The sequence below is a fragment of the Rhagoletis zephyria genome, unplaced genomic scaffold, assembly GCF_001687245.7.
Source record: "Rhagoletis zephyria isolate East Lansing unplaced genomic scaffold, Rhagoletis_zephyria_1.1 Rzeph_scaffold_05832, whole genome shotgun sequence".
Taxonomy (NCBI): Eukaryota; Metazoa; Arthropoda; class Insecta; order Diptera; family Tephritidae; genus Rhagoletis; species Rhagoletis zephyria.
Genome location: NW_016162915.1, coordinates 1 through 7,882, shown reverse-complemented (window position 1 = coordinate 7,882; position 7,882 = coordinate 1). Strand labels below are relative to the sequence as shown.

The following is a 7,882-nucleotide window of genomic DNA, read 5'->3' as shown; positions in this document are numbered from 1 at the left end:
TTACCAACTGGTCCACCTATACCTCAAGTGGTCTACAAGTCACTTCACTTACAAAGCATTCGATTTAGTAGACAATTTTCAAACTACATAACGTAGACCTAAAATTTCTACAGGGAAAGTAGAACTTTGGAATNTTTCCGGTGTAGCAAACGTAGTACATAGGGCGACATCTAGATGTCATCTACCTCGCCCTATTCACTATGCTTTTTTATAGGAGCTTTTCAAAGCTTTGCTTTATGGTGTCGGACACACAACATTGAAAGCTTCTGGAACACAACATTGAAAGTTTCTGGAACACAACATTGCAAGTTGATAAAAGCGTTGTAAAATTAAGTGATCAGTTATGAAACATATAAATCTTTACATGTTCTGTTAAAAAATATCTAAAATAACAAGCGATAATCCCTAAGTTCTATATCGTAGCAGTGGCCACATTGCGTGTTTGTCGCAGACACGGTTTATGTAAAAAATTTTGAAGTGAAACTACCTTCTAAAAATTATTGTATCATGTTCTAACTCAAGTCTTAAAATAATTTTTTAATATCTTTTCTGTCATATAAAAACAAACAACATATCATTTTTTATTGAATTGCTTAATAAAAAATAACGTTTTATAAAACAAATTTCTTTTAAAAATATATAATGTGCATGTGAATGAGCAGAAGTTTGTGCTAAAATCGACTCACACACATGTGCATGCGCTTAATAACAAACAGCACACTCCTTGTTGTGAGCAGAGTTTGTTTTCCACTAATGCACACACGTGTGTATGAGCAATGAGTGCAAGTTGAATGGGTTCCTGGCATGTGCGCGAGCTGAGCATGTGCGCGAGCTGAGCATGTGCGCGAGCTGAGCATGTGTGTGCAAATACGAACCCTGCATAATACTAGTGGCAGAAATAAAAGAAGCGCCTTAATTCAACCAGTTTTGCTATATTCCTTTTATTTATTCAAAATTTAAATTTTTTATAAATGTCTACCTCATATTACATATAATGAACTGCATATAAATGGGCATTTCTCTGACGTTATGATTTTTTTTAAAAGACTTTATAATTACAAAGGTAAGATTAATTCCAAAATTTATTTAAAAAAATCAGTGCAATGTTAAACAAAAATATAGGTACCAATAATAATAAAATAATTTTTAATTTAAAAAATAATTTTTTTGGGTTCACAAGCACGAATAGGAATTGAAAATGCGCCTTTAATCTATTTTATTTTGTTAAGCTAATAAAGTTAGTTCTTAACATATAATATTTTCAAAAATAGGAATTGCGAAATTTCAAGGATATTCAAGGATAAAATTATAAAAGGGTATTTTCAATACCTACCCGTCCCTTACGCACCAAAAAATGTAATGTGTTTTAACTCTACAGAATCTTTTCTCTCATTTTATACGCATACTATTTTTTAAGCATTTTGCACCATTGCATAATTTTTTGAAATACTTTCAAAGTTTCAAAGTTCTTTCAAAAATCCTGACGTCAGAGGGATAAATTAAGAACGCAATTTTAATAAAATTGGCCCTTGGTTTGGCGAATATATTGATTTTTTTTGTGCAAAATTGCCTGTCGCAAGGTATTATATCGCCGTTTAAAGTACAAAACCGCGTATCAACAAAATGCAAAACCGCGTATCAACATAATGCAAAGCCGCGTGTGTGAGATTGCATAAATCATTTTCTGTAGAGTAAAAGCACTCATGTTTCAAAATAGATCTATTTTTTATAAAGCAATCGCATTTCTGGCTAGTATATTTCAGGACGAATGGATAAGGATTGAGCCAAGAGCTTGTGTGAGCAAATCCAATTTTTGGCAGCAAATGTCAGTTACGCGGTTTCGCAGAATGACGATACGCGGTTTTGTACTTTAGACGACGATATGTATATTGAGCTACACATTTATAAACAAAAATTTTAAATATTAAATAAACAAAAGAAATATAGCCAAAACTGGTCAACATAAAGCGTTTCTATTATTGCCACCAGTGTAAATTGCAATTCCCGAAAATCCCGGGATTCTAGGCACTTAAAAACGACATACATATGTATATTAATGTTAATTTTGGAAAAAAGAAACAGCAGGTTCCTCGTGCCCAAAAATCCCCAGAAAGATCTTTTGAATGTACGAATATTTGCATTTTAATCACTTTTAATTGATTTAAATGCTGCTCTGCGACCACCAACTTCAATTTAAAAAAAAAACGCTTAAAATTGCCAACCTGGCTGAACTGAGAAATTACTTTCGTATATAAAATCCAGGTTTTCAGAAAAACTTAGTTTCATCAGTTCCCCAGCCGAATGCGGAGCAGTGTGATTATAATAATTATTAGTAATGCGCGATATTTCACTGCAGGTGATTTTATCACTGTGATTTAAAAATGTGCTACTGCTACGCCACAATATCAGTGAATGGTGATTTTTCTACTCGCATATTTCGCTGTGAATGAAAATCGTATCTGGCAATAGCTAGTCAACAAAAGTTGCGAATGGTGATCTTTCTCTATCATGGTAGAAATGGTGATTTTACAATTTTTAATTATTCATTGTGAATATGCTCAGTGGTGGAAAAATGACAACATTTTAACAAATTGTTCCTACTTTCCTCTTATTTATTTAATATTTATTATTTTGTTTATAAAAGTGCTATGAGCTATTATCTAACAAAAACCATATAAATAAATTATTTTTCAAACTTTGTGCAAAAATTATACAAATTCTGCAAAATTGCGTTTAAATTTTCCACTTTTTAATCGATTTTTTCGAGTATGCAGTTTTATAGCCCATTAAACTTTAGTATCAAGTGCAAGTTTGAAGTTCCTAAAACATCGCGTTGATTTTTGATAATTTTTATTCTGAATGTATTACGCACTTTTTCCATACAAAAAAGTTTTCGAACATACTTTGTATGGAAGAAAATGTGCTAACAAATTGTCAAAAATCAACCGATTTTTTAGCAACCTAAAACTTGCACTTTATTGTACTCAAATTTAATGGGTTATAAAACTGCAAAAAAATTCTAAAAAATGATTAAAAGTTGAAAATTTAATGCCATTTTGCAGAGTTTTTATAATTTTTGCACAAAGTTTGAAATAGGAATTTATATGATTTTTGTTAGAAATGAGCAATACTTTTATAAAAAAAAAACAATAAGTATTAAATAAATAAAAGAAAAATGGGAAAAATTTATTAAAATGTCGTGTACCTATTTATTTTTCCATCACTGTATATTGCGTTTTTCATTACCGTTCCACGGTTGTTTTAAATGGACATTTTCAAGTACGCAGTTTGATTTGCTTGATCACGTTATCTGCGTTTCAGTTTTTTATTTCAAAACTTGTATCAACGAATAAAGATATAGCCATTTTTGGGCGAATAAATGCAACTTTCCCCTCTTTTCCCTACACTCATTTTTTCGACTGAAATCTATATGGGTAGGGAATTATCCCTTCATGTACCAACACTGATTTGTCATCATTTGTTAGAACTATTACACATTTATGTGTTATTAAAAGAACTAGCTAAAAAATCGCTGTGATTTAAAAATCCCCATGACTCTTCGCATTTTAAAAATCGCTATTTCGCCCATCACTAGTGATTATTCATAATACAACCTCAAATATTATAATGAAAGACTGCCAGCAATGAGTTTATATTAAAATACATATGCTAGCAACATGAGCATGTGAAATAAGCATCTTTGCAATAGTATATTGATCAGCCTTATCATGAATTTTTATTCCGTGTGAACTCATTCACACTTCGCTTTTACAGTTCACCTATCGTATGTTGAATATCCACCAAGCGAAGTAGTTCACTTCGAATCATGTTCACACTATAGTATAAAGTATTCACCTGTGAAATAATTTACAATCGTACATATAAAATCGCAAAACAACTAAATTTTCCGGTGAAAATTTTTACCAAATTTTCATGATAAGGCAGGATGAGTTTTTAGAAATTTTGAAGCCAACAAAACGCGTAACGGCTACGAACATGTGTATATGTATATGCATACAGTCAGTCAATTGATCTATTATTTTTATTGGCCAAATAATAGATATAAGAACGATTATGAGAAATGTAAACATAACAAAACTGGCAAAGCTAAACTTCAAAATGGGGGGGATTGCCAGATGAATGTACGTAACCAATAGTTATTCAAGACACGAACCATTATATCAGTATAGACACGAATTGACATGGCCACTATGAAAACGCCCACACCGATAAAAGAATCGGTGGTCAAATACCACGAGGCTAGAAAAATATATTTCCTTTTTCCGAATTGGACACGGAGCGAACCACACTCATCAGCCCTCGCAAGAACGGAATTACAACCAAGTAATTAAAGTGTATTAAAAGCTTGTATTAAAAGCTGGCGACATTCGGGGAGTCGATACTCACCCCTCAGTGGAAAGTGGAAAGGGAAATCGACTGCGTCCAAGCAAATATAAGGAAAAAGGCTGACTGTAAAAAGCCTGTTTTTTCTGGTATCGAGTTAAAAAGACAAAAGGTGCCGTCACATTCCTTCCGGCAAATCCCCAGCCATGTTGTTGCGTAGAATAAAGAAGTTGTGAGCATCAAATCTGGATATTCATTTGACAGCAATTGAGTCACCATAAGCCGGTAATACAAGATCATTACACGTAAGTCAGCCACTTTCTTGCCACCATCCATTGGAAACGAGCTATCCATCAACCGTAAATAAAGATTCCTGTTTGGACCGACAAACTAAGGTCAAGCAAATCATTGGCGCCCAACTAAACGGGTGAAAAAGAATAAGTTTTTGTTGAACATAACCACACTTAAGCCCGGCATAAAATAACCGCGTGCTCAGCTGAGGGGATATAGCAATTTCATCATCGAATCAATTTAATACATCATAAAATTAGATTTAAGGAAAAATTAAAATCTTTCTAGTCGTGTTTCTCATTTTGTTGGTCACAAAATTGTACGTCGGTGAACCATACATATTCGAGTTTAATAGATTTTTGATACATTTTTCTTTTAGAAATTCCGCTATTATAAATCATTGAGATTGAATCAAATAATTATCTTTTGAATTCATAATCACTGTAAATCAATATCGTCCTCAGTCTTCACACGGCAAGATTTAATTGATTTTTTTTGGAGCTAGTTTTCAATCAAAATTTTTGTGGATATTTTGATTATTTATTTCCGCGGGGGTGAATGGTGATCGATCTGCGATGCGAACACCATTGATCAGCAGTCATAACCATTCTCGTTCAGTTCAGTTCGCCAATTCTGAAAAGCAAGTTAATTGAATTTTTTTAATCAAGTAACACCACACATCGACGGTCAAGATTTTTGAACCGATAATTTTTCATTTCGTCTTTCGGTATAAGTTTAAGCAACGTAACCGATAACACGGTCAATATTAATGGAACCAAACTATTAATTTTTCTTAATTTTTTTTTTGTAATTTCTCTGGGTATTCATTCCCAATAAAATTTGAAACTCGTATTAAATTAATCTCGTTTAACATTCTCAGTCTGATTTGGTCTTCCGGTAAATTCGGGGGTGGATAGTCTTGATCTTTGTTGCGTACCTTGTTGGCGACAGAAGGGACCGAAGGAGATACAGGAAATACTCCCAAGTATTCAAACCCTTCGCTGCATCCCGGGAGCAAACAACTTGGTCCATAAAAAGATTCGAGCTAGTGCGTTAAACGCCATTCTCAGCCCACGTTCGGTATAATATTATAAAAAAATTTGGACCGAAAATCACATCAGATATAAAACCAATTGAGCGTGAATTTTTTGTTAAACTAATTAGATTTAAAGCAATATTCAAATAGTGATCGATTTATGCGGCATTATTTTTGAAAGTGGATTTTCAAAACGACATACTCATAGAATAAAATAATAATAATAATAAATAATAAACTGAAGTAAATACTGTACTGATTTTAAATCGAGTACCATCATCTTATAACATAGACTTTAATAGCACGGCGTTTACGTCTACCGTTGGCAAAATTTTTTAATAATCGGAATTTACAACTTGGTATTTGAGTCTTTGAACATGGAATTGTTTCCCATTCTCGATGCAACTTATTTGACAGACGAACAGCGACAGATCGAAGGGGAGATATATAACCTATATCCAGCGCCGTTTCAATGGACCGACACCGAAATAGCCGCCCTCAATGGTAAAATATCTGCTTACGTTGGCCAACCATGGTTGATAAAATCCCATGCCATACACCAAATGAATGAGTTGGAAATATGTGAGAGAGCATATCGGGAACTGAAGGCTAATGAGGTGTTAACACCTCAGGGTCATCTTCATCAAATGATACATTATTGTTATCGAACCGCTCGGTTGAAGTTAAAACCCGAGTCGGCGTCACGCCAGGCAGATCTGATCGGAAAATTTCAGTCGAAGATTCGTGAGCTTCGGATGTCTTCACCGAATACAGGAATCCCGACGTGCGATCCCCAATTAAGTTTGAACTCGACCTTCCATGGTTTTGAGAATGAACGGGGAACGATGAGTTCAACTCAAAATACTGTTCCATCACAATATTTACCCTTAACCATACCAGATTCGATTCCAAACCAGAATATACCGACTTCGGTTCAGGCAACTGAACCACGGTATACCCTGACCACCAGTACGGTTAATTCAAATGCTCAACCAGCCGTTCTCAATTCAGTGTCAGGCGGAACGGAACCAACACCCTCATTACACCAACTGTCTGTAATGGTGTCTGAGTTGCTGAGAGCCCAAACACAGATGCAACAGCAAATGATCCGTGATCGGATTCAGTTGCAGACACAAATTCCTGACGTTCGTGATATGAACCAAACCATGCCAACGACCTGGAATCATACCTGGATACCACCCTCGGTGGATCCTCCGCATGGTTCTTTGGGTGGTCCTGCAACCTTACAAACTCAAACGATCAATACCTACCGTGGTGTTAGAACGTCTCATATCCAAGAACCAATTAATCAACCATCTCATTTATTTCCGAATTATTCGCTATCCGGTCCACCACAATCACGACCAAATCAAGCCACTATATTCGACGAATCTGCCCAAGCGGATGCAATGGATAGGAAATTCACAGGTTTACCATCATGGATGGGACGTGCTCAATTCGATGGCGTTCATGTGAACGAAAAATTTCTATCGGCTGAAGATTATTTGGCTATTATTGGCTCATTTCGATATAAGATTGGAGTACCCGACCATGAATTGGTTACGCGTTTGGTGCCCACACTCACGGGGGCCGCTCGACAATGGTACTTCACCGAACTAAGAAACTTCGGAGATTATCAAAATTTTTGCACGAAACTTCGTGCTCGCTACCTCCACAAACATACTCGGGCCCAAGTAATAATGTCATATGCACAGATTAAATTCGATCCACGTTCGCAAACACTGCTGAAACATATCGATGACTTGACATTCCAATTGCAGGGTAATTCGTGTGGTCTGGATGAACGGGACCACCTCGATATCATCATTGGTACCTTATCCGATCATCTGTGTGAACTCGTCCACACTCGACAAGTCCACACGTTGGAGCAATTGCGTGAGTTCGCTCAGCGAATTGCATCACATTCGTTAATTGTTGCCACACCCCGTCCGGAAAGAACCCGTTCGGATAGACAGCGATCAGCGCCACGGGAAATTTCGGTAAAACATGATTCACCGGATGAGTCTTCACATTCGGAATATACCGCTTCGTTTCCTAGATCCGACTCCGGTTGATAGGGAATGTCCATACGTGAACAAGCAAAAGAAACCAATTAAATCATCTCAGAAACATAGGTATTCGAAACCAGTCGAGGATTATAGAAATGACAAAAATCCAAAGGGGAATGATACGAAAGTAGGAACTATCGTC

General features: G+C 35.6%; 1 long non-coding RNA gene across 1 annotated transcript in view; it reads left to right on the top strand.

The window, feature by feature from the left end:
- Nucleotides 1–1,792, top strand: part of LOC108372519 (uncharacterized) — a 17,515-nt gene extending 15,723 nt beyond the window's left edge. Inside the window, exons 2-3 of the long non-coding RNA XR_001848865.1 lie at nt 1,100–1,105; nt 1,602–1,792. This is a non-coding gene — a long non-coding RNA (uncharacterized LOC108372519). The remainder of the gene's footprint in view (nt 1–1,099; nt 1,106–1,601) is intronic.
- Nucleotides 1,793–7,882: the final 6,090 nt, after the last annotated feature.